Source organism: Pleurodeles waltl, chromosome 12 (genome assembly GCF_031143425.1).
Source record: "Pleurodeles waltl isolate 20211129_DDA chromosome 12, aPleWal1.hap1.20221129, whole genome shotgun sequence".
NCBI classification, from domain to species: Eukaryota; Metazoa; Chordata; class Amphibia; order Caudata; family Salamandridae; genus Pleurodeles; species Pleurodeles waltl.
This window is the reverse complement of record NC_090451.1, coordinates 126532181-126558897: the sequence shown is the minus strand read 5'-3', so window position 1 is coordinate 126558897 and position 26717 is coordinate 126532181. Positions and strand designations below refer to the sequence as shown.

Sequence of the window (26717 nt, the reverse complement as noted above, 5' to 3'; positions counted from 1 at the left end):
ACGTGGACACATCAAATTTTCCCAAAGAAAACCAAAACCTAGGTAAAAGACATTGTCATTTGCAACGCCAATAGCTCTAACTCTCACAAATGTGAGACCTTTCGCATTGCAAATGCTTGTTTTTTTGTGCAGGCAAGTGTGCGTGGAGCCTGCTTTGGTTCTTAAGACCTCAGACCTAAAGCAAAGCTTAGACAGAAACATAGCAATGTGCCCTTTGCACACAGTTAGAGATCCTACTAAATGGAGTCATATATAGGTCTGCACGGCCATTTTGCACAATTTTGTTGTGATATAAAGTTTCGGTAGAGCTCAATGAGAGCTGGTAGTTATGGCCGAGTGGTTAAGGTGATGGACTTGAAATCCTTTGGGGGTTCCCTGCACGGGTTTGAATCCTGCTGACTACCTCTGTTGTTTATTTTAAACCTGATTTTTAAAATAACTGTGAAGAACACATTTACCAACTTTATTTGGGAAGATAGATAATTTACTTTAAATCTTTATTTAACAGAGGTTCGATTTTATTTTGCAGAGAGAAGAGCGGGTGACCGCGTGGGGAGAACAAATGATTTGTTAAACCTTCCATTTGAAGATGATCTAAGCAGAATGAAGCAAAACAACAGCAGCGCCAATCAGCCGATTTCTTGGAGTCCACGGTTTAGGAGTTTACTTAGAAGGAGACTGTAAAAGAGTTTTACAATTAGGGACCTATTGGTAGAGTCACTGCTTATGCAAATTGAAGGGTCAGAAGGGAGATGCGTCATTAAGATCTGTAAAAATCCATCTCTGGCAGCGGTGGGATTTGAACCCACGCCTCCAAAGAGACTGGAGCCTTAATCCAGGGCCTTAGACCGCTCGGCCACGCTACCTGTTGCTCTCAGTGTGTCTGTGCACTTCATGAGCACCGTAACCCTGAGTCTCCTCACTTAGTGTGGAAAGTCGAGTTGATAAACCATTTCATGGACATGATTACAATGTCGGGAGGGTGATGTGGTAATTGAAGGTTATCTCTCTTACTCAGTCACTGCACAAGTCTTCTCCCACCTGCTCGGACCTAGTGCAATCACCTTAAAAGACAACACTCTCCGAGCAATGACTTCCAACCAAGGTATAAGCACCTGCTCTACATAGGCAATGTGACTCCATCATTTTCTAATGAAACAAGTGTTCATACCGGTGGGCTCATTTCTTTGGGTGGGATCTAATGAATGAGCAGTTCATTCAAAAATAACTGAGGAGTTGCACGTATTCATGACATCAGCCCTATTGCCGCACCCAGTCTCCCCAACATACTGTTTAGCTTTCCAGTGACGTCATGTCTTGTGTGGCCTATTCACATTCCGCTGTTAATATTTTTTAGCCAATAGAATTTCACAGGCTCCCGTCTTTGAGCTCACATTGAAAAGGCACAAGTCCCAAAATGCAACCGGGTGCTGTTTAAAACTCCAGCACTGGTGGGCGGTGCTCCAGGTGACATGGGGTCCACCTGGATGCCCTGACTGCCTTTCACGTGACAGTCACAGACACACACAGGACAGAGGTTCAAAAGCTATTCTGAAAGAAGTAAGGACAACAGGCCCACGTGAAACTAAACTTTTTAAATAGATGATTTTTGTTTCTATTGACCTGGTTCTCACTCGTTCTGCGCGCCAAGTCAAATGTAAATGAGCCTCGCAATAAAAATGCACAGAGGATGGTAAAATTCACTTCACTCTGCGCTCGTTGATGCTGAGAGCATGGTTGTCAGCCCGCACGCTTGTTATTTTGATGTGGAATTACTTGATTGCTTTGTGATAATTTTCATTACTCCGAATTGCAAGTTCCCCTACCCCAGTAATAATGTTTGAGGTATTGCTTCCCTACCACACCAACAAGGCCACCCTCTGACCAAGTCCTTTGCCTCTCTTCAGAACTACCATAAGCCCCTCCATGCACTAGGAACTTTTTGCTTGACGACCATCTAGGCGTCCTTGGAATATTGATTTTTAGAAGTAACAATGTTTGTTTATTTTAACTAACTGACCTTTTTAGGGTCTCGCTTGATAGACTCTGTAGTATTCAGTAAAGGGCTTGGAGCCCGCATGTCTCTCACCATTTTTTTATTTATGTGGCACTCTTCTTTACAGTTTCCTAATTCATCAAGGCATGTCTTGCATCATTTCCGTTCCTCTCTGTAGAGCAGCGACCAAGCGTTGATTGATTCAGCTTAATCAGTGCCTGACCGCTGCTCCCCACCTGATCAAGGTACTATTTTTTCCTTTTACCTTCTAGTGCCCTGCAAACAGAAGGCTTGTGACTGGCAAAAACATGCCCAGCAGGACAACCAAAACTGTTAAGTTTTAAATTTAAATCGAACTTTCTTTTATTTTGCCAAATCGTCTTTTCCCACGTTCCACGCATGTTTTCTTTTGCTTTTGTTCGTGGGCACTCTTCTCAAAAGATGACGATTAGCTCGTTTAAAATATTGCAAATCAACAGTGTTTCTTTATTATGTGTAAATTCTGAAATTAATCTTTAACACATAATCCTGCGGTACACTTCAATCCACCCCACTCCAATCTTCCCCACTACAATCCACCCCATCCAGACCACTTCACCCACACTAATCCACCTCACTCCAGTCCAAATCACTCACCCGAATCCAATCCACTCTAACTCATCCTACTCCAATCCTCTCCACCCACCCCAAGCAAATCTGTCTCACTCCAATGTGCCCCACTATAATAAAAAACAATCTGCACCACTCCAAAACAATCTGTCCCACTTCGATCCAAAACAATCTGCCCCACTCCAATCTGCCCGACTCCACTTCAAAACAATCTCCCCTACTCCAATTCAAAACAATCTACCCCACTGCAATCTGCTGCACTCCAATCAAAAACAAACTACCACACTGCAATCCAAAACAATCTGCCATACTGCAATCGAAAACAATCTGTCCCACCCAAGGCAGTGGTGGCTGGTGCACTTTGAAAGGAGTTGGTGGGAGGGAAAAATAGTTCATCTGAAGCTAAGTGAAGAAATTGGAATAAAATAGTGCATTTTAACCCCTTCGCTGCCAGCCTTTTCCCCCTCAGGTGCCAGGCATTTTTTTGGCTATTTGGGGCAGGGCGCGCTTAGGCCCTCATAGATTTTTGTCCACATAAGCTATCCACGCCAAATTTGCGTCCTTTTTTTCCAACATCCTAGGGATTCTAGAGGTACCCAGACTTTGTGGGTTCCCCTGAAGGAGACCAAGAAATTAGCCAAAATACGGTAAACATTTTGTTTTAAAAAAGAAAAAAATGGAAAAAAGGGCTGGAGAAGAAGGCTTGTGGTTTTTGTCCCTGAAATTGGCATCAACAAAGGGTTTGCACTGCTAAAATCACCAGCTTCCCAGCTTTCAGGGACAGGCAGACTTGAATCAGAAAACCCAATTTTTCAACACAATTTTGGCATTTTACTGGGACATACCCCATTTTTACGATTTTGTGTGCTTTTAGCCTCCTTCCAGTCAGTGACAGAAATGGGTGTGAAACCAATGCTGGGTCCCAGTAACCTAAACATTTTTGAAAAGAAGACAACATTCTGAATTCAGCAATGGGTAACTTGTGTAGATCTTACAAGTGTTTCCTACAGAAAATAACAACTGAAATAAAAAAAAAATATTGAAATTGAGAAGAAAAAAACAGCCATTTTCCTCTACGTTTTACTCTGTAACTTTTTTCTGCAATGTCAGATTTTTGAAAGCAATATACCATTACGCCTGCTGGACTCTTCTGGTTGCGGGGATATATAGGGCTTGTAGGTTCATCAAGAACCCTAGGTATCCAGAGAAAATAAATGAGCTGCACCTTGCAGTGGGTTTTCATTCTATACCGGGTATACTGCAATTAATTTGCCGAAGTATATAGAGTGAAAAAAAGGTATCAAGAAAACCTTTCTATTTCCAAAATGGGCACAAGATAAGGAGTGAAGGAGCAGTGGTTATTTGCACATCTCTGAATTCTGGGGTGCCCACACTAGCATGCAAATTAAAGGGCATTTCTCAAATAGACGTCTTTTTTACACACTGTCTTATATTTGGAAGGAAAAAATGTAGATAAAGACAAGGGGCAGTAACTCTTGTTTTGCTATTCTATGTTTCCCCAAGTCTCCCGATAACATTTTTTACCTCACTTGTGTGGGTAGGCCTAGCGCCCGCGACAGGAAGTGCCCCAAAACACAACGTGGACACATCAAATTTTCCCAAAGAAAACCAAAACCTAGGTAAAAGACATTGTCATTTGCAACGCCAATAGCTCTAACTCTCACAAATGTGAGACCTTTCGCATTGCAAATGCTTGTTTTTTTGTGCAGGCAAGTGTGCGTGGAGCCTGCTTTGGTTCTTAAGACCTCAGACCTAAAGCAAAGCTTAGACAGAAACATAGCAATGTGCCCTTTGCACACAGTTAGAGATCCTACTAAATGGAGTCATATATAGGTCTGCACGGCCATTTTGCACAATTTTGTTGTGATATAAAGTTTCGGTAGAGCTCAATGAGAGCTGGTAGTTATGGCCGAGTGGTTAAGGTGATGGGCTTGAAATCCTTTGGGGGTTCCCTGCACGGGTTTGAATCCTGCTGACTACCTCTGTTGTTTATTTTAAACCTGATTTTTAAAATAACTGTGAAGAACACATTTACCAACTTTATTTGGGAAGATAGATAATTTACTTTAAATCTTTATTTAACAGAGGTTCGATTTTATTTTGCAGAGAGAAGAGCGGGTGACCGCGTGGGGAGAACAAATGATTTGTTAAACCTTCCATTTGAAGGTGATCTAAGCAGAATGAAGCAAAACAACAGCAGCGCCAATCAGCCGATTTCTTGGAGTCCACGGTTTAGGAGTTTACTTAGAAGGAGACTGTAAAAGAGTTTTAAAATTAGGGACCTATTGGTAGAGTCACTGCTTATGCAAATTGAAGGGTCAGAAGGGAGATGCGTCATTAAGATCTGTAAAAATCCATCTCTGGCAGCGGTGGGATTTGAACCCACGCCTCCAAAGAGACTGGAGCCTTAATCCAGCGCCTTAGACCGCTCGGCCACGCTACCTGTTGCTCTCAGTGTGTCTGTGCACTTCATGAGCACCGTAACCCTGAGTCTCCTCACTTAGTGTGGAAAGTCGAGTTGATAAACCATTTCATGGACATGATTACAATGTCGGGAGGGTGATGTGGTAATTGAAGGTTATCTCTCTTACTCAGTCACTGCACAAGTCTTCTCCCACCTGCTCGGACCTAGTGCAATCACCTTAAAAGACAACACTCTCCGAGCAATGACTTCCAACCAAGGTATAAGCACCTGCTCTACATAGGCAATGTGACTCCATCATTTTCTAATGAAACAAGTGTTCATACTGGTGGGCTCATTTCTTTGGGTGGGATCTAATGAATGAGCAGTTCATTCAAAAATAACCGAGGAGTTGCACGTATTCATGACATCAGCCCTATTGCCGCACCCAGTCTCCCCAACATACTGTTTAGCTTTCCAGTGACGTCATGTCTTGTGTGGCCTATTCACATTCCGCTGTTAATATTTTTTAGCCAATAGAATTTCACAGGCTCCCGTCTTTGAGCTCACATTGAAAAGGCACAAGTCCCAAAATGCAACCGGGTGCTGTTTAAAACTCCAGCACTGGTGGGCGGTGCCCCAGGTGACATGGGGCCCACCTGGATGCTCTGACTGCCTTTCACGTGACAGTCACAGACACACACAGGACAGAGGTTCAAAAGCTATTCTGAAAGAAGTAAGGACAACAGGCCCACGTGAAACTAAACTTTTTAAATAGATGATTTTTGTTTCTATTGACCGGGTTCTCACTCGTTCTGCGCGCCAAGTCAAAAGTAAATGAGCCTCGCAATAAAAATGCACAGAGGATGGTAAAATTCACTTCACTCTGCGCTCGTTGATGCTGAGAGCATGGTTGTCAGCCCGCACGCTTGTTATTTTGATGTGGAATTACTTGATTGCTTTGTGATAATTTTCATTACTCCGAATTGCAAGTTCCCCTACCCCAGTAATAATGTTTGAGGTATTGCTTCCCTACCACACCAACAAGGCCACCCTCTGACCAAGTCCTTTGCCTCTCTTCAGAACTACCATAAGCCCCTCCATGCACTAGGAACTTTTTGCTTGACGACCATCTAGGCGTCCTTGGAATATTGATATTTAGAAGTAACAATGTTTGTTTATTTTAACTAACTGACCTTTTTAGGGTCTCGCTTGATAGACTCTGTAGTATTCAGTAAAGGGCTTGGAGCCCGCATGTCTCTCACCATTTTTTTATTTATGTGGCACTCTTCTTTACAGTTTCCTAATTCATCAAGGCATGTCTTGCATCATTTCCGTTCCTCTCTGTAGAGCAGCGACCAAGCGTTGATTGATTCAGCTTAATCAGTGCCTGACCGCTGCTCCCCACCTGATCAAGGTACTATTTTTTCCTTTTACCTTCTAGTGCCCTGCAAACAGAAGGCTTGTGACTGGCAAAAACATGCCCAGCAGGACAACCAAAACTGTTAAGTTTTAAATTTAAATCGAACTTTCTTTTATTTTGCCAAATCGTCTTTTCCCACGTTCCACGCATGTTTTCTTTTGCTTTTGTTCGTGGGCACTCTTCTCAAAAGATGACGATTAGCTCGTTTAAAATATTGCAAATCAACAGTGTTTCTTTATTATGTGTAAATTCTGAAATTAATCTTTAACACATAATCCTGCGGTACACTTCAATCCATCCCACTCCAATCTTCCCCACTACAATCCACCCCATCCAGACCACTTCACCCACACTAATCCACCTCACTCCAGTCCAAATCACTCACCCGAATCCAATCCATTCTAACTCATCCTATTCCAATCCTCTCCACCCACCCCAAGCAAATCTGTCTCACTCCAATGTGCCCCACTATAATAAAAAACAATCTGCACCACTCCAAAACAATCTGTCCCACTTCGATCCAAAACAATCTGCCCCACTCCACTTCAAAACAATCTCCCCTACTCCAATTCAAAACAATCTACCCCACTGCAATCTGCTGCACTCCAATCAAAAACAAACTACCACACTGCAATCCAAAACAATCTGCCATACTGCAATCGAAAACAATCTGTCCCACCCAAGGCAGTGGTGGCTGGTGCACTTTGAAAGGAGTTGGTGGGAGGGAAAAATAGTTCATCTGAAGCTAAGTGAAGAAATTGGAATAAAATAGTGCATTTTAACCCCTTCGCTGCCAGCCTTTTCCCCCTCAGGTGCCAGGCATTTTTTTGGCTATTTGGGGCAGGGCGCGCTTAGGCCCTCATAGATTTTTGTCCACATAAGCTATCCACGCCAAATTTGCGTCCTTTTTTTCCAACATCCTAGGGATTCTAGAGGTACCCAGACTTTGTGGGTTCCCCTGAAGGAGACCAAGAAATTAGCCAAAATACGGTAAACATTTTGTTTTAAAAAAGAAAAAAATGGAAAAAAGGGCTGGAGAAGAAGGCTTGTGGTTTTTGTCCCTGAAATTGGCATCAACAAAGGGTTTGCACTGCTAAAATCACCAGCTTCCCAGCTTTCAGGGACAGGCAGACTTGAATCAGAAAACCCAATTTTTCAACACAATTTTGGCATTTTACTGGGACATACCCCATTTTTACGATTTTGTGTGCTTTTAGCCTCCTTCCAGTCAGTGACAGAAATGGGTGTGAAACCAATGCTGGGTCCCAGTAACCTAAACATTTTTGAAAAGAAGACAACATTCTGAATTCAGCAATGGGTAACTTGTGTAGATCTTACAAGTGTTTCCTACAGAAAATAACAACTGAAATAAAAAAAAAATATTGAAATTGAGAAGAAAAAAACAGCCATTTTCCTCTACGTTTTACTCTGTAACTTTTTTCTGCAATGTCAGATTTTTGAAAGCAATATACCATTACGCCTGCTGGACTCTTCTGGTTGCGGGGATATATAGGGCTTGTAGGTTCATCAAGAACCCTAGGTATCCAGAGAAAATAAATGAGCTGCACCTTGCAGTGGGTTTTCATTCTATACCGGGTATACTGCAATTAATTTGCCGAAGTATATAGAGTGAAAAAAAGGTATCAAGAAAACCTTTCTATTTCCAAAATGGGCACAAGATAAGGAGTGAAGGAGCAGTGGTTATTTGCACATCTCTGAATTCTGGGGTGCCCACACTAGCATGCGAATTAAAGGGCATTTCTCAAATAGACGTCTTTTTTACACACTGTCTTATATTTGGAAGGAAAAAATGTAGATAAAGACAAGGGGCAGTAACTCTTGTTTTGCTATTCTATGTTTCCCCAAGTCTCCCGATAACATTTTTTACCTCACTTGTGTGGGTAGGCCTAGCGCCCGCGACAGGAAGTGCCCCAAAACACAACGTGGACACATCAAATTTTCCCAAAGAAAACCAAAACCTAGGTAAAAGACATTGTCATTTGCAACGCCAATAGCTCTAACTCTCACAAATGTGAGACCTTTCGCATTGCAAATGCTTGTTTTTTTGTGCAGGCAAGTGTGCGTGGAGCCTGCTTTGGTTCTTAAGACCTCAGACCTAAAGCAAAGCTTAGACAGAAACATAGCAATGTGCCCTTTGCACACAGTTAGAGATCCTACTAAATGGAGTCATATATAGGTCTGCACGGCCATTTTGCACAATTTTGTTGTGATATAAAGTTTCGGTAGAGCTCAATGAGAGCTGGTAGTTATGGCCGAGTGGTTAAGGTGATGGACTTGAAATCCTTTGGGGGTTCCCTGCACGGGTTTGAATCCTGCTGACTACCTCTGTTGTTTATTTTAAACCTGATTTTTAAAATAACTGTGAAGAACACATTTACCAACTTTATTTGGGAAGATAGATAATTTACTTTAAATCTTTATTTAACAGAGGTTCGATTTTATTTTGCAGAGAGAAGAGCGGGTGACCGCGTGGGGAGAACAAATGATTTGTTAAACCTTCCATTTGAAGATGATCTAAGCAGAATGAAGCAAAACAACAGCAGCGCCAATCAGCCGATTTCTTGGAGTCCACGGTTTAGGAGTTTACTTAGAAGGAGACTGTAAAAGAGTTTTACAATTAGGGACCTATTGGTAGAGTCACTGCTTATGCAAATTGAAGGGTCAGAAGGGAGATGCGTCATTAAGATCTGTAAAAATCCATCTCTGGCAGCGGTGGGATTTGAACCCACGCCTCCAAAGAGACTGGAGCCTTAATCCAGGGCCTTAGACCGCTCGGCCACGCTACCTGTTGCTCTCAGTGTGTCTGTGCACTTCATGAGCACCGTAACCCTGAGTCTCCTCACTTAGTGTGGAAAGTCGAGTTGATAAACCATTTCATGGACATGATTACAATGTCGGGAGGGTGATGTGGTAATTGAAGGTTATCTCTCTTACTCAGTCACTGCACAAGTCTTCTCCCACCTGCTCGGACCTAGTGCAATCACCTTAAAAGACAACACTCTCCGAGCAATGACTTCCAACCAAGGTATAAGCACCTGCTCTACATAGGCAATGTGACTCCATCATTTTCTAATGAAACAAGTGTTCATACCGGTGGGCTCATTTCTTTGGGTGGGATCTAATGAATGAGCAGTTCATTCAAAAATAACTGAGGAGTTGCACGTATTCATGACATCAGCCCTATTGCCGCACCCAGTCTCCCCAACATACTGTTTAGCTTTCCAGTGACGTCATGTCTTGTGTGGCCTATTCACATTCCGCTGTTAATATTTTTTAGCCAATAGAATTTCACAGGCTCCCGTCTTTGAGCTCACATTGAAAAGGCACAAGTCCCAAAATGCAACCGGGTGCTGTTTAAAACTCCAGCACTGGTGGGCGGTGCTCCAGGTGACATGGGGTCCACCTGGATGCCCTGACTGCCTTTCACGTGACAGTCACAGACACACACAGGACAGAGGTTCAAAAGCTATTCTGAAAGAAGTAAGGACAACAGGCCCACGTGAAACTAAACTTTTTAAATAGATGATTTTTGTTTCTATTGACCTGGTTCTCACTCGTTCTGCGCGCCAAGTCAAATGTAAATGAGCCTCGCAATAAAAATGCACAGAGGATGGTAAAATTCACTTCACTCTGCGCTCGTTGATGCTGAGAGCATGGTTGTCAGCCCGCACGCTTGTTATTTTGATGTGGAATTACTTGATTGCTTTGTGATAATTTTCATTACTCCGAATTGCAAGTTCCCCTACCCCAGTAATAATGTTTGAGGTATTGCTTCCCTACCACACCAACAAGGCCACCCTCTGACCAAGTCCTTTGCCTCTCTTCAGAACTACCATAAGCCCCTCCATGCACTAGGAACTTTTTGCTTGACGACCATCTAGGCGTCCTTGGAATATTGATTTTTAGAAGTAACAATGTTTGTTTATTTTAACTAACTGACCTTTTTAGGGTCTCGCTTGATAGACTCTGTAGTATTCAGTAAAGGGCTTGGAGCCCGCATGTCTCTCACCATTTTTTTATTTATGTGGCACTCTTCTTTACAGTTTCCTAATTCATCAAGGCATGTCTTGCATCATTTCCGTTCCTCTCTGTAGAGCAGCGACCAAGCGTTGATTGATTCAGCTTAATCAGTGCCTGACCGCTGCTCCCCACCTGATCAAGGTACTATTTTTTCCTTTTACCTTCTAGTGCCCTGCAAACAGAAGGCTTGTGACTGGCAAAAACATGCCCAGCAGGACAACCAAAACTGTTAAGTTTTAAATTTAAATCGAACTTTCTTTTATTTTGCCAAATCGTCTTTTCCCACGTTCCACGCATGTTTTCTTTTGCTTTTGTTCGTGGGCACTCTTCTCAAAAGATGACGATTAGCTCGTTTAAAATATTGCAAATCAACAGTGTTTCTTTATTATGTGTAAATTCTGAAATTAATCTTTAACACATAATCCTGCGGTACACTTCAATCCATCCCACTCCAATCTTCCCCACTACAATCCACCCCATCCAGACCACTTCACCCACACTAATCCACCTCACTCCAGTCCAAATCACTCACCCGAATCCAATCCATTCTAACTCATCCTATTCCAATCCTCTCCACCCACCCCAAGCAAATCTGTCTCACTCCAATGTGCCCCACTATAATAAAAAACAATCTGCACCACTCCAAAACAATCTGTCCCACTTCGATCCAAAACAATCTGCCCCACTCCACTTCAAAACAATCTCCCCTACTCCAATTCAAAACAATCTACCCCACTGCAATCTGCTGCACTCCAATCAAAAACAAACTACCACACTGCAATCCAAAACAATCTGCCATACTGCAATCGAAAACAATCTGTCCCACCCAAGGCAGTGGTGGCTGGTGCACTTTGAAAGGAGTTGGTGGGAGGGAAAAATAGTTCATCTGAAGCTAAGTGAAGAAATTGGAATAAAATAGTGCATTTTAACCCCTTCGCTGCCAGCCTTTTCCCCCTCAGGTGCCAGGCATTTTTTTGGCTATTTGGGGCAGGGCGCGCTTAGGCCCTCATAGATTTTTGTCCACATAAGCTATCCACGCCAAATTTGCGTCCTTTTTTTCCAACATCCTAGGGATTCTAGAGGTACCCAGACTTTGTGGGTTCCCCTGAAGGAGACCAAGAAATTAGCCAAAATACGGTAAACATTTTGTTTTAAAAAAGAAAAAAATGGAAAAAAGGGCTGGAGAAGAAGGCTTGTGGTTTTTGTCCCTGAAATTGGCATCAACAAAGGGTTTGCACTGCTAAAATCACCAGCTTCCCAGCTTTCAGGGACAGGCAGACTTGAATCAGAAAACCCAATTTTTCAACACAATTTTGGCATTTTACTGGGACATACCCCATTTTTACGATTTTGTGTGCTTTTAGCCTCCTTCCAGTCAGTGACAGAAATGGGTGTGAAACCAATGCTGGGTCCCAGTAACCTAAACATTTTTGAAAAGAAGACAACATTCTGAATTCAGCAATGGGTAACTTGTGTAGATCTTACAAGTGTTTCCTACAGAAAATAACAACTGAAATAAAAAAAAAATATTGAAATTGAGAAGAAAAAAACAGCCATTTTCCTCTACGTTTTACTCTGTAACTTTTTTCTGCAATGTCAGATTTTTGAAAGCAATATACCATTACGCCTGCTGGACTCTTCTGGTTGCGGGGATATATAGGGCTTGTAGGTTCATCAAGAACCCTAGGTATCCAGAGAAAATAAATGAGCTGCACCTTGCAGTGGGTTTTCATTCTATACCGGGTATACTGCAATTAATTTGCCGAAGTATATAGAGTGAAAAAAAGGTATCAAGAAAACCTTTCTATTTCCAAAATGGGCACAAGATAAGGAGTGAAGGAGCAGTGGTTATTTGCACATCTCTGAATTCTGGGGTGCCCACACTAGCATGCGAATTAAAGGGCATTTCTCAAATAGACGTCTTTTTTACACACTGTCTTATATTTGGAAGGAAAAAATGTAGATAAAGACAAGGGGCAGTAACTCTTGTTTTGCTATTCTATGTTTCCCCAAGTCTCCCGATAACATTTTTTACCTCACTTGTGTGGGTAGGCCTAGCGCCCGCGACAGGAAGTGCCCCAAAACACAACGTGGACACATCAAATTTTCCCAAAGAAAACCAAAACCTAGGTAAAAGACATTGTCATTTGCAACGCCAATAGCTCTAACTCTCACAAATGTGAGACCTTTCGCATTGCAAATGCTTGTTTTTTTGTGCAGGCAAGTGTGCGTGGAGCCTGCTTTGGTTCTTAAGACCTCAGACCTAAAGCAAAGCTTAGACAGAAACATAGCAATGTGCCCTTTGCACACAGTTAGAGATCCTACTAAATGGAGTCATATATAGGTCTGCACGGCCATTTTGCACAATTTTGTTGTGATATAAAGTTTCGGTAGAGCTCAATGAGAGCTGGTAGTTATGGCCGAGTGGTTAAGGTGATGGACTTGAAATCCTTTGGGGGTTCCCTGCACGGGTTTGAATCCTGCTGACTACCTCTGTTGTTTATTTTAAACCTGATTTTTAAAATAACTGTGAAGAACACATTTACCAACTTTATTTGGGAAGATAGATAATTTACTTTAAATCTTTATTTAACAGAGGTTCGATTTTATTTTGCAGAGAGAAGAGCGGGTGACCGCGTGGGGAGAACAAATGATTTGTTAAACCTTCCATTTGAAGATGATCTAAGCAGAATGAAGCAAAACAACAGCAGCGCCAATCAGCCGATTTCTTGGAGTCCACGGTTTAGGAGTTTACTTAGAAGGAGACTGTAAAAGAGTTTTACAATTAGGGACCTATTGGTAGAGTCACTGCTTATGCAAATTGAAGGGTCAGAAGGGAGATGCGTCATTAAGATCTGTAAAAATCCATCTCTGGCAGCGGTGGGATTTGAACCCACGCCTCCAAAGAGACTGGAGCCTTAATCCAGGGCCTTAGACCGCTCGGCCACGCTACCTGTTGCTCTCAGTGTGTCTGTGCACTTCATGAGCACCGTAACCCTGAGTCTCCTCACTTAGTGTGGAAAGTCGAGTTGATAAACCATTTCATGGACATGATTACAATGTCGGGAGGGTGATGTGGTAATTGAAGGTTATCTCTCTTACTCAGTCACTGCACAAGTCTTCTCCCACCTGCTCGGACCTAGTGCAATCACCTTAAAAGACAACACTCTCCGAGCAATGACTTCCAACCAAGGTATAAGCACCTGCTCTACATAGGCAATGTGACTCCATCATTTTCTAATGAAACAAGTGTTCATACCGGTGGGCTCATTTCTTTCGGTGGGATCTAATGAATGAGCAGTTCATTCAAAAATAACTGAGGAGTTGCACGTATTCATGACATCAGCCCTATTGCCGCACCCAGTCTCCCCAACATACTGTTTAGCTTTCCAGTGACGTCATGTCTTGTGTGGCCTATTCACATTCCGCTGTTAATATTTTTTAGCCAATAGAATTTCACAGGCTCCCGTCTTTGAGCTCACATTGAAAAGGCACAAGTCCCAAAATGCAACCGGGTGCTGTTTAAAACTCCAGCACTGGTGGGCGGTGCTCCAGGTGACATGGGGCCCACCTGGATGCTCTGACTGCCTTTCACGTGACAGTCACAGACACACACAGGACAGAGGTTCAAAAGCTATTCTGAAAGAAGTAAGGACAACAGGCCCACGTGAAACTAAACTTTTTAAATAGATGATTTTTGTTTCTATTGACCGGGTTCTCACTCGTTCTGCGCGCCAAGTCAAATGTAAATGAGCCTCGCAATAAAAATGCACAGAGGATGGTAAAATTCACTTCACTCTGCGCTCGTTGATGCTGAGAGCATGGTTGTCAGCCCGCACGCTTGTTATTTTGATGTGGAATTACTTGATTGCTTTGTGATAATTTTCATTACTCCGAATTGCAAGTTCCCCTACCCCAGTAATAATGTTTGAGGTATTGCTTCCCTACCACACCAACAAGGCCACCCTCTGACCAAGTCCTTTGCCTCTCTTCAGAACTACCATAAGCCCCTCCATGCACTAGGAACTTTTTGCTTGACGACCATCTAGGCGTCCTTGGAATATTGATATTTAGAAGTAACAATGTTTGTTTATTTTAACTAACTGACCTTTTTAGGGTCTCGCTTGATAGACTCTGTAGTATTCAGTAAAGGGCTTGGAGCCCGCATGTCTCTCACCATTTTTTTATTTATGTGGCACTCTTCTTTACAGTTTCCTAATTCATCAAGGCATGTCTTGCATCATTTCCGTTCCTCTCTGTAGAGCAGCGACCAAGCGTTGATTGATTCAGCTTAATCAGTGCCTGACCGCTGCTCCCCACCTGATCAAGGTACTATTTTTTCCTTTTACCTTCTAGTGCCCTGCAAACAGAAGGCTTGTGACTGGCAAAAACATGCCCAGCAGGACAACCAAAACTGTTAAGTTTTAAATTTAAATCGAACTTTCTTTTATTTTGCCAAATCGTCTTTTCCCACGTTCCACGCATGTTTTCTTTTGCTTTTGTTCGTGGGCACTCTTCTCAAAAGATGACGATTAGCTCGTTTAAAATATTGCAAATCAACAGTGTTTCTTTATTATGTGTAAATTCTGAAATTAATCTTTAACACATAATCCTGCAGTACACTTCAATCCATCCCACTCCAATCTTCCCCACTACAATCCACCCCATCCAGACCACTTCACCCACACTAATCCACCTCACTCCAGTCCAAATCACTCACCCGAATCCAATCCATTCTAACTCATCCTATTCCAATCCTCTCCACCCACCCCAAGCAAATCTGTCTCACTCCAATGTGCCCCACTATAATAAAAAACAATCTGCACCACTCCAAAACAATCTGTCCCACTTCGATCCAAAACAATCTGCCCCACTCCACTTCAAAACAATCTCCCCTACTCCAATTCAAAACAATCTACCCCACTGCAATCTGCTGCACTCCAATCAAAAACAAACTACCACACTGCAATCCAAAACAATCTGCCATACTGCAATCGAAAACAATCTGTCCCACCCAAGGCAGTGGTGGCTGGTGCACTTTGAAAGGAGTTGGTGGGAGGGAAAAATAGTTCATCTGAAGCTAAGTGAAGAAATTGGAATAAAATAGTGCATTTTAACCCCTTCGCTGCCAGCCTTTTCCCCCTCAGGTGCCAGGCATTTTTTTGGCTATTTGGGGCAGGGCGCGCTTAGGCCCTCATAGATTTTTGTCCACATAAGCTATCCACGCCAAATTTGCGTCCTTTTTTTCCAACATCCTAGGGATTCTAGAGGTACCCAGACTTTGTGGGTTCCCCTGAAGGAGACCAAGAAATTAGCCAAAATACGGTAAACATTTTGTTTTAAAAAAGAAAAAAATGGAAAAAAGGGCTGGAGAAGAAGGCTTGTGGTTTTTGTCCCTGAAATTGGCATCAACAAAGGGTTTGCACTGCTAAAATCACCAGCTTCCCAGCTTTCAGGGACAGGCAGACTTGAATCAGAAAACCCAATTTTTCAACACAATTTTGGCATTTTACTGGGACATACCCCATTTTTACGATTTTGTGTGCTTTTAGCCTCCTTCCAGTCAGTGACAGAAATGGGTGTGAAACCAATGCTGGGTCCCAGTAACCTAAACATTTTTGAAAAGAAGACAACATTCTGAATTCAGCAATGGGTAACTTGTGTAGATCTTACAAGTGTTTCCTACAGAAAATAACAACTGAAATAAAAAAAAAATATTGAAATTGAGAAGAAAAAAACAGCCATTTTCCTCTACGTTTTACTCTGTAACTTTTTTCTGCAATGTCAGATTTTTGAAAGCAATATACCATTACGCCTGCTGGACTCTTCTGGTTGCGGGGATATATAGGGCTTGTAGGTTCATCAAGAACCCTAGGTATCCAGAGAAAATAAATGAGCTGCACCTTGCAGTGGGTTTTCATTCTATACCGGGTATACTGCAATTAATTTGCCGAAGTATATAGAGTGAAAAAAAGGTATCAAGAAAACCTTTCTATTTCCAAAATGGGCACAAGATAAGGAGTGAAGGAGCAGTGGTTATTTGCACATCTCTGAATTCTGGGGTGCCCACACTAGCATGCGAATTAAAGGGCATTTCTCAAATAGACGTCTTTTTTACACACTGTCTTATATTTGGAAGGAAAAAATGTAGATAAAGACAAGGGGCAGTAACTCTTGTTTTGCTATTCTATGTTTCCCCAAGTCTCCCGATAACATTTTTTACCTCACTTGTGTGGGTAGGCCTAGCGCCCGCGACAGGAAGTGCCCCAAAACACAACGTGGACACATCAAATTTTCCCAAAGAAAACCAAAACCTAGGTAAAAGACATTGTCATTTGCAACGCCAATAGCTCTAACTCTCACAAATGTGAGACCTTTCGCATTGCAAATGCTTGTTTTTTTGTGCAGGCAAGTGTGCGTGGAGCCTGCTTTGGTTCTTAAGACCTCAGACCTAAAGCAAAGCTTAGACAGAAACATAGCAATGTGCCCTTTGCACACAGTTAGAGATCCTACTAAATGGAGTCATATATAGGTCTGCACGGCCATTTTGCACAATTTTGTTGTGATATAAAGTTTCGGTAGAGCTCAATGAGAGCTGGTAGTTATGGCCGAGTGGTTAAGGTGATGGACTTGAAATCCTTTGGGGGTTCCCTGCACGGGTTTGAATCCTGCTGACTACCTCTGTTGTTTATTTTAAACCTGATTTTTAAAATAACTGTGAAGAACACATTTACCAACTTTATTTGGGAAGATAGATAATTTACTTTAAATCTTTATTTAACAGAGGTTCGATTTTATTTTGCAGAGAGAAGAGCGGGTGACCGCGTGGGGAGAACAAATGATTTGTTAAACCTTCCATTTGAAGATGATCTAAGCAGAATGAAGCAAAACAACAGCAGCGCCAATCAGCCGATTTCTTGGAGTCCACGGTTTAGGAGTTTACTTAGAAGGAGACTGTAAAAGAGTTTTACAATTAGGGACCTATTGGTAGAGTCACTGCTTATGCAAATTGAAGGGTCAGAAGGGAGATGCGTCATTAAGATCTGTAAAAATCCATCTCTGGCAGCGGTGGGATTTGAACCCACGCCTCCAAAGAGACTGGAGCCTTAATCCAGGGCCTTAGACCGCTCGGCCACGCTACCTGTTGCTCTCAGTGTGTCTGTGCACTTCATGAGCACCGTAACCCTGAGTCTCCTCACTTAGTGTGGAAAGTCGAGTTGATAAACCATTTCATGGACATGATTACAATGTCGGGAGGGTGATGTGGTAATTGAAGGTTATCTCTCTTACTCAGTCACTGCACAAGTCTTCTCCCACCTGCTCGGACCTAGTGCAATCACCTTAAAAGACAACACTCTCCGAGCAATGACTTCCAACCAAGGTATAAGCACCTGCTCTACATAGGCAATGTGACTCCATCATTTTCTAATGAAACAAGTGTTCATACCGGTGGGCTCATTTCTTTGGGTGGGATCTAATGAATGAGCAGTTCATTCAAAAATAACTGAGGAGTTGCACGTATTCATGACATCAGCCCTATTGCCGCACCCAGTCTCCCCAACATACTGTTTAGCTTTCCAGTGACGTCATGTCTTGTGTGGCCTATTCACATTCCGCTGTTAATATTTTTTAGCCAATAGAATTTCACAGGCTCCCGTCTTTGAGCTCACATTGAAAAGGCACAAGTCCCAAAATGCAACCGGGTGCTGTTTAAAACTCCAGCACTGGTGGGCGGTGCTCCAGGTGACATGGGGTCCACCTGGATGCCCTGACTGCCTTTCACGTGACAGTCACAGACACACACAGGACAGAGGTTCAAAAGCTATTCTGAAAGAAGTAAGGACAACAGGCCCACGTGAAACTAAACTTTTTAAATAGATGATTTTTGTTTCTATTGACCTGGTTCTCACTCGTTCTGCGCGCCAAGTCAAATGTAAATGAGCCTCGCAATAAAAATGCACAGAGGATGGTAAAATTCACTTCACTCTGCGCTCGTTGATGCTGAGAGCATGGTTGTCAGCCCGCACGCTTGTTATTTTGATGTGGAATTACTTGATTGCTTTGTGATAATTTTCATTACTCCGAATTGCAAGTTCCCCTACCCCAGTAATAATGTTTGAGGTATTGCTTCCCTACCACACCAACAAGGCCACCCTCTGACCAAGTCCTTTGCCTCTCTTCAGAACTACCATAAGCCCCTCCATGCACTAGGAACTTTTTGCTTGACGACCATCTAGGCGTCCTTGGAATATTGATTTTTAGAAGTAACAATGTTTGTTTATTTTAACTAACTGACCTTTTTAGGGTCTCGCTTGATAGACTCTGTAGTATTCAGTAAAGGGCTTGGAGCCCGCATGTCTCTCACCATTTTTTTATTTATGTGGCACTCTTCTTTACAGTTTCCTAATTCATCAAGGCATGTCTTGCATCATTTCCGTTCCTCTCTGTAGAGCAGCGACCAAGCGTTGATTGATTCAGCTTAATCAGTGCCTGACCGCTGCTCCCCACCTGATCAAGGTACTATTTTTTCCTTTTACCTTCTAGTGCCCTGCAAACAGAAGGCTTGTGACTGGCAAAAACATGCCCAGCAGGACAACCAAAACTGTTAAGTTTTAAATTTAAATCGAACTTTCTTTTATTTTGCCAAATCGTCTTTTCCCACGTTCCACGCATGTTTTCTTTTGCTTTTGTTCGTGGGCACTCTTCTCAAAAGATGACGATTAGCTCGTTTAAAATATTGCAAATCAACAGTGTTTCTTTATTATGTGTAAATTCTGAAATTAATCTTTAACACATAATCCTGCGGTACACTTCAATCCATCCCACTCCAATCTTCCCCACTACAATCCACCCCATCCAGACCACTTCACCCACACTAATCCACCTCACTCCAGTCCAAATCACTCACCCGAATCCAATCCATTCTAACTCATCCTATTCCAATCCTCTCCACCCACCCCAAGCAAATCTGTCTCACTCCAATGTGCCCCACTATAATAAAAAACAATCTGCACCACTCCAAAACAATCTGTCCCACTTCGATCCAAAACAATCTGCCCCACTCCACTTCAAAACAATCTCCCCTACTCCAATTCAAAACAATCTACCCCACTGCAATCTGCTGCACTCCAATCAAAAACAAACTACCACACTGCAATCCAAAACAATCTGCCATACTGCAATCGAAAACAATCTGTCCCACCCAAGGCAGTGGTGGCTGGTGCACTTTGAAAGGAGTTGGTGGGAGGGAAAAATAGTTCATCTGAAGCTAAGTGAAGAAATTGGAATAAAATAGTGCATTTTAACCCCTTCGCTGCCAGCCTTTTCCCCCTCAGGTGCCAGGCATTTTTTTGGCTATTTGGGGCAGGGCGCGCTTAGGCCCTCATAGATTTTTGTCCACATAAGCTATCCACGCCAAATTTGCGTCCTTTTTTTCCAACATCCTAGGGATTCTAGAGGTACCCAGACTTTGTGGGTTCCCCTGAAGGAGACCAAGAAATTAGCCAAAATACGGTAAACATTTTGTTTTAAAAAAGAAAAAAATGGAAAAAAGGGCTGGAGAAGAAGGCTTGTGGTTTTTGTCCCTGAAATTGGCATCAACAAAGGGTTTGCACTGCTAAAATCACCAGCTTCCCAGCTTTCAGGGACAGGCAGACTTGAATCAGAAAACCCAATTTTTCAACACAATTTTGGCATTTTACTGGGACATACCCCATTTTTACGATTTTGTGTGCTTTTAGCCTCCTTCCAGTCAGTGACAGAAATGGGTGTGAAACCAATGCTGGGTCCCAGTAACCTAAACATTTTTGAAAAGAAGACAACATTCTGAATTCAGCAATGGGTAACTTGTGTAGATCTTACAAGTGTTTCCTACAGAAAATAACAACTGAAATAAAAAAAAAATATTGAAATTGAGAAGAAAAAAACAGCCATTTTCCTCTACGTTTTACTCTGTAACTTTTTTCTGCAATGTCAGATTTTTGAAAGCAATATACCATTACGCCTGCTGGACTCTTCTGGTTGCGGGGATATATAGGGCTTGTAGGTTCATCAAGAACCCTAGGTATCCAGAGAAAATAAATGAGCTGCACCTTGCAGTGGGTTTTCATTCTATACCGGGTATACTGCAATTAATTTGCCGAAGTATATAGAGTGAAAAAAAGGTATCAAGAAAACCTTTCTATTTCCAAAATGGGCACAAGATAAGGAGTGAAGGAGCAGTGGTTATTTGCACATCTCTGAATTCTGGGGTGCCCACACTAGCATGCGAATTAAAGGGCATTTCTCAAATAGACGTCTTTTTTACACACTGTCTTATATTTGGAAGGAAAAAATGTAGATAAAGACAAGGGGCAGTAACTCTTGTTTTGCTATTCTATGTTTCCCCAAGTCTCCCGATAACATTTTTTACCTCACTTGTGTGGGTAGGCCTAGCGCCCGCGACAGGAAGTGCCCCAAAACACAACGTGGACACATCAAATTTTCCCAAAGAAAACCAAAACCTAGGTAAAAGACATTGTCATTTGCAACGCCAATAGCTCTAACTCTCACAAATGTGAGACCTTTCGCATTGCAAATGCTTGTTTTTTTGTGCAGGCAAGTGTGCGTGGAGCCTGCTTTGGTTCTTAAGACCTCAGACCTAAAGCAAAGCTTAGACAGAAACATAGCAATGTGCCCTTTGCACACAGTTAGAGATCCTACTAAATGGAGTCATATATAGGTCTGCACGGCCATTTTGCACAATTTTGTTGTGATATAAAGTTTCGGTAGAGCTCAATGAGAGCTGGTAGTTATGGCCGAGTGGTTAAGGTGATGGACTTGAAATCCTTTGGGGGTTCCCTGCACGGGTTTGAATCCTGCTGACTACCTCTGTTGTTTATTTTAAACCTGATTTTTAAAATAACTGTGAAGAACACATTTACCAACTTTATTTGGGAAGATAGATAATTTACTTTAAATCTTTATTTAACAGAGGTTCGATTTTATTTTGCAGAGAGAAGAGCGGGTGACCGCGTGGGGAGAACAAATGATTTGTTAAACCTTCCATTTGAAGATGATCTAAGCAGAATGAAGCAAAACAACAGCAGCGCCAATCAGCCGATTTCTTGGAGTCCACGGTTTAGGAGTTTACTTAGAAGGAGACTGTAAAAGAGTTTTACAATTAGGGACCTATTGGTAGAGTCACTGCTTATGCAAATTGAAGGGTCAGAAGGGAGATGCGTCATTAAGATCTGTAAAAATCCATCTCTGGCAGCGGTGGGATTTGAACCCACGCCTCCAAAGAGACTGGAGCCTTAATCCAGGGCCTTAGACCGCTCGGCCACGCTACCTGTTGCTCTCAGTGTGTCTGTGCACTTCATGAGCACCGTAACCCTGAGTCTCCTCACTTAGTGTGGAAAGTCGAGTTGATAAACCATTTCATGGACATGATTACAATGTCGGGAGGGTGATGTGGTAATTGAAGGTTATCTCTCTTACTCAGTCACTGCACAAGTCTTCTCCCACCTGCTCGGACCTAGTGCAATCACCTTAAAAGACAACACTCTCCGAGCAATGACTTCCAACCAAGGTATAAGCACCTGCTCTACATAGGCAATGTGACTCCATCATTTTCTAATGAAACAAGTGTTCATACCGGTGGGCTCATTTCTTTGGGTGGGATCTAATGAATGAGCAGTTCATTCAAAAATAACTGAGGAGTTGCACGTATTCATGACATCAGCCCTATTGCCGCACCCAGTCTCCCCAACATACTGTTTAGCTTTCCAGTGACGTCATGTCTTGTGTGGCCTATTCACATTCCGCTGTTAATATTTTTTAGCCAATAGAATTTCACAGGCTCCCGTCTTTGAGCTCACATTGAAAAGGCACAAGTCCCAAAATGCAACCGGGTGCTGTTTAAAACTCCAGCACTGGTGGGCGGTGCTCCAGGTGACATGGGGCCCACCTGGATGCTCTGACTGCCTTTCACGTGACAGTCACAGACACACACAGGACAGAGGTTCAAAAGCTATTCTGAAAGAAGTAAGGACAACAGGCCCACGTGAAACTAAACTTTTTAAATAGATGATTTTTGTTTCTATTGACCGGGTTCTCACTCGTTCTGCGCGCCAAGTCAAATGTAAATGAGCCTCGCAATAAAAATGCACAGAGGATGGTAAAATTCACTTCACTCTGCGCTCGTTGATGCTGAGAGCATGGTTGTCAGCCCGCACGCTTGTTATTTTGATGTGGAATTACTTGATTGCTTTGTGATAATTTTCATTACTCCGAATTGCAAGTTCCCCTACCCCAGTAATAATGTTTGAGGTATTGCTTCCCTACCACACCAACAAGGCCACCCTCTGACCAAGTCCTTTGCCTCTCTTCAGAACTACCATAAGCCCCTCCATGCACTAGGAACTTTTTGCTTGACGACCATCTAGGCGTCCTTGGAATATTGATATTTAGAAGTAACAATGTTTGTTTATTTTAACTAACTGACCTTTTTAGGGTCTCGCTTGATAGACTCTGTAGTATTCAGTAAAGGGCTTGGAGCCCGCATGTCTCTCACCATTTTTTTATTTATGTGGCACTCTTCTTTACAGTTTCCTAATTCATCAAGGCATGTCTTGCATCATTTCCGTTCCTCTCTGTAGAGCAGCGACCAAGCGTTGATTGATTCAGCTTAATCAGTGCCTGACCGCTGCTCCCCACCTGATCAAGGTACTATTTTTTCCTTTTACCTTCTAGTGCCCTGCAAACAGAAGGCTTGTGACTGGCAAAAACATGCCCAGCAGGACAACCAAAACTGTTAAGTTTTAAATTTAAATCGAACTTTCTTTTATTTTGCCAAATCGTCTTTTCCCACGTTCCACGCATGTTTTCTTTTGCTTTTGTTCGTGGGCACTCTTCTCAAAAGATGACGATTAGCTCGTTTAAAATATTGCAAATCAACAGTGTTTCTTTATTATGTGTAAATTCTGAAATTAATCTTTAACACATAATCCTGCAGTACACTTCAATCCATCCCACTCCAATCTTCCCCACTACAATCCACCCCATCCAGACCACTTCACCCACACTAATCCACCTCACTCCAGTCCAAATCACTCACCCGAATCCAATCCATTCTAACTCATCCTATTCCAATCCTCTCCACCCACCCCAAGCAAATCTGTCTCACTCCAATGTGCCCCACTATAATAAAAAACAATCTGCACCACTCCAAAACAATCTGTCCCACTTCGATCCAAAACAATCTGCCCCACTCCACTTCAAAACAATCTCCCCTACTCCAATTCAAAACAATCTACCCCACTGCAATCTGCTGCACTCCAATCAAAAACAAACTACCACACTGCAATCCAAAACAATCTGCCATACTGCAATCGAAAACAATCTGTCCCACCCAAGGCAGTGGTGGCTGGTGCACTTTGAAAGGAGTTGGTGGGAGGGAAAAATAGTTCATCTGAAGCTAAGTGAAGAAATTGGAATAAAATAGTGCATTTTAACCCCTTCGCTGCCAGCCTTTTCCCCCTCAGGTGCCAGGCATTTTTTTGGCTATTTGGGGCAGGGCGCGCTTAGGCCCTCATAGATTTTTGTCCACATAAGCTATCCACGCCAAATTTGCGTCCTTTTTTTCCAACATCCTAGGGATTCTAGAGGTACCCAGACTTTGTGGGTTCCCCTGAAGGAGACCAAGAAATTAGCCAAAATACGGTAAACATTTTGTTTTAAAAAAGAAAAAAATGGAAAAAAGGGCTGGAGAAGAAGGCTTGTGGTTTTTGTCCCTGAAATTGGCATCAACAAAGGGTTTGCACTGCTAAAATCACCAGCTTCCCAGCTTTCAGGGACAGGCAGACTTGAATCAGAAAACCCAATTTTTCAACACAATTTTGGCATTTTACTGGGACATACCCCATTTTTACGATTTTGTGTGCTTTTAGCCTCCTTCCAGTCAGTGACAGAAATGGGTGTGAAACCAATGCTGGGTCCCAGTAACCTAAACATTTTTGAAAAGAAGACAACATTCTGAATTCAGCAATGGGTAACTTGTGTAGATCTTACAAGTGTTTCCTACAGAAAATAACAACTGAAATAAAAAAAAAATATTGAAATTGAGAAGAAAAAAACAGCCATTTTCCTCTACGTTTTACTCTGTAACTTTTTTCTGCAATGTCAGATTTTTGAAAGCAATATACCATTACGCCTGCTGGACTCTTCTGGTTGCGGGGATATATAGGGCTTGTAGGTTCATCAAGAACCCTAGGTATCCAGAGAAAATAAATGAGCTGCACCTTGCAGTGGGTTTTCATTCTATACCGGGTATACTGCAATTAATTTGCCGAAGTATATAGAGTGAAAAAAAGGTATCAAGAAAACCTTTCTATTTCCAAAATGGGCACAAGATAAGGAGTGAAGGAGCAGTGGTTATTTGCACATCTCTGAATTCTGGGGTGCCCACACTAGCATGCGAATTAAAGGGCATTTCTCAAATAGACGTCTTTTTTACACACTGTCTTATATTTGGAAGGAAAAAATGTAGATAAAGACAAGGGGCAGTAACTCTTGTTTTGCTATTCTATGTTTCCCCAAGTCTCCCGATAACATTTTTTACCTCACTTGTGTGGGTAGGCCTAGCGCCCGCGACAGGAAGTGCCCCAAAACACAACGTGGACACATCAAATTTTCCCAAAGAAAACCAAAACCTAGGTAAAAGACATTGTCATTTGCAACGCCAATAGCTCTAACTCTCACAAATGTGAGACCTTTCGCATTGCAAATGCTTGTTTTTTTGTGCAGGCAAGTGTGCGTGGAGCCTGCTTTGGTTCTTAAGACCTCAGACCTAAAGCAAAGCTTAGACAGAAACATAGCAATGTGCCCTTTGCACACAGTTAGAGATCCTACTAAATGGAGTCATATATAGGTCTGCACGGCCATTTTGCACAATTTTGTTGTGATATAAAGTTTCGGTAGAGCTCAATGAGAGCTGGTAGTTATGGCCGAGTGGTTAAGGTGATGGACTTGAAATCCTTTGGGGGTTCCCTGCACGGGTTTGAATCCTGCTGACTACCTCTGTTGTTTATTTTAAACCTGATTTTTAAAATAACTGTGAAGAACACATTTACCAACTTTATTTGGGAAGATAGATAATTTACTTTAAATCTTTATTTAACAGAGGTTCGATTTTATTTTGCAGAGAGAAGAGCGGGTGACCGCGTGGGGAGAACAAATGATTTGTTAAACCTTCCATTTGAAGATGATCTAAGCAGAATGAAGCAAAACAACAGCAGCGCCAATCAGCCGATTTCTTGGAGTCCACGGTTTAGGAGTTTACTTAGAAGGAGACTGTAAAAGAGTTTTACAATTAGGGACCTATTGGTAGAGTCACTGCTTATGCAAATTGAAGGGTCAGAAGGGAGATGCGTCATTAAGATCTGTAAAAATCCATCTCTGGCAGCGGTGGGATTTGAACCCACGCCTCCAAAGAGACTGGAGCCTTAATCCAGGGCCTTAGACCGCTCGGCCACGCTACCTGTTGCTCTCAGTGTGTCTGTGCACTTCATGAGCACCGTAACCCTGAGTCTCCTCACTTAGTGTGGAAAGTCGAGTTGATAAACCATTTCATGGACATGATTACAATGTCGGGAGGGTGATGTGGTAATTGAAGGTTATCTCTCTTACTCAGTCACTGCACAAGTCTTCTCCCACCTGCTCGGACCTAGTGCAATCACCTTAAAAGACAACACTCTCCGAGCAATGACTTCCAACCAAGGTATAAGCACCTGCTCTACATAGGCAATGTGACTCCATCATTTTCTAATGAAACAAGTGTTCATACCGGTGGGCTCATTTCTTTGGGTGGGATCTAATGAATGAGCAGTTCATTCAAAAATAACTGAGGAGTTGCACGTATTCATGACATCAGCCCTATTGCCGCACCCAGTCTCCCCAACATACTGTTTAGCTTTCCAGTGACGTCATGTCTTGTGTGGCCTATTCACATTCCGCTGTTAATATTTTTTAGCCAATAGAATTTCACAGGCTCCCGTCTTTGAGCTCACATTGAAAAGGCACAAGTCCCAAAATGCAACCGGGTGCTGTTTAAAACTCCAGCACTGGTGGGCGGTGCTCCAGGTGACATGGGGTCCACCTGGATGCCCTGACTGCCTTTCACGTGACAGTCACAGACACACACAGGACAGAGGTTCAAAAGCTATTCTGAAAGAAGTAAGGACAACAGG

General features: G+C 42.5%; 13 non-coding genes across 13 annotated transcripts; 6 read left to right on the top strand and 7 right to left on the bottom strand.

Moving 5' to 3' along the window:
* Positions 1-322: 322 nt before the first annotated feature.
* On the top strand, positions 323-404 carry TRNAS-UGA (transfer RNA serine (anticodon UGA)). The gene has a single exon. It is a non-coding gene; the product is annotated as a tRNA-Ser (tRNA).
* A 380-nt stretch (positions 405-784) lies between these two features.
* TRNAL-AAG (transfer RNA leucine (anticodon AAG)) lies at positions 785-866 on the bottom strand. Its single transcript has one exon. It is a non-coding gene; the product is annotated as a tRNA-Leu (tRNA).
* A 4121-nt stretch (positions 867-4987) lies between these two features.
* On the bottom strand, positions 4988-5069 carry TRNAL-AAG (transfer RNA leucine (anticodon AAG)). The gene has a single exon. It is a non-coding gene; the product is annotated as a tRNA-Leu (tRNA).
* Positions 5070-8713: 3644 nt separating this feature from the next.
* Positions 8714-8795, top strand: TRNAS-UGA (transfer RNA serine (anticodon UGA)). Its single transcript has one exon. It is a non-coding gene; the product is annotated as a tRNA-Ser (tRNA).
* A 380-nt stretch (positions 8796-9175) lies between these two features.
* Positions 9176-9257, bottom strand: TRNAL-AAG (transfer RNA leucine (anticodon AAG)). The gene has a single exon. It is a non-coding gene; the product is annotated as a tRNA-Leu (tRNA).
* A 3644-nt stretch (positions 9258-12901) lies between these two features.
* On the top strand, positions 12902-12983 carry TRNAS-UGA (transfer RNA serine (anticodon UGA)). Its single transcript has one exon. It is a non-coding gene; the product is annotated as a tRNA-Ser (tRNA).
* A 380-nt stretch (positions 12984-13363) lies between these two features.
* TRNAL-AAG (transfer RNA leucine (anticodon AAG)) lies at positions 13364-13445 on the bottom strand. Its single transcript has one exon. It is a non-coding gene; the product is annotated as a tRNA-Leu (tRNA).
* Positions 13446-17089: 3644 nt separating this feature from the next.
* On the top strand, positions 17090-17171 carry TRNAS-UGA (transfer RNA serine (anticodon UGA)). Its single transcript has one exon. It is a non-coding gene; the product is annotated as a tRNA-Ser (tRNA).
* Positions 17172-17551: 380 nt separating this feature from the next.
* On the bottom strand, positions 17552-17633 carry TRNAL-AAG (transfer RNA leucine (anticodon AAG)). The gene has a single exon. It is a non-coding gene; the product is annotated as a tRNA-Leu (tRNA).
* A 3644-nt stretch (positions 17634-21277) lies between these two features.
* Positions 21278-21359, top strand: TRNAS-UGA (transfer RNA serine (anticodon UGA)). The gene has a single exon. It is a non-coding gene; the product is annotated as a tRNA-Ser (tRNA).
* A 380-nt stretch (positions 21360-21739) lies between these two features.
* TRNAL-AAG (transfer RNA leucine (anticodon AAG)) lies at positions 21740-21821 on the bottom strand. Its single transcript has one exon. It is a non-coding gene; the product is annotated as a tRNA-Leu (tRNA).
* A 3644-nt stretch (positions 21822-25465) lies between these two features.
* Positions 25466-25547, top strand: TRNAS-UGA (transfer RNA serine (anticodon UGA)). Its single transcript has one exon. It is a non-coding gene; the product is annotated as a tRNA-Ser (tRNA).
* Positions 25548-25927: 380 nt separating this feature from the next.
* On the bottom strand, positions 25928-26009 carry TRNAL-AAG (transfer RNA leucine (anticodon AAG)). The gene has a single exon. It is a non-coding gene; the product is annotated as a tRNA-Leu (tRNA).
* Positions 26010-26717: the final 708 nt, after the last annotated feature.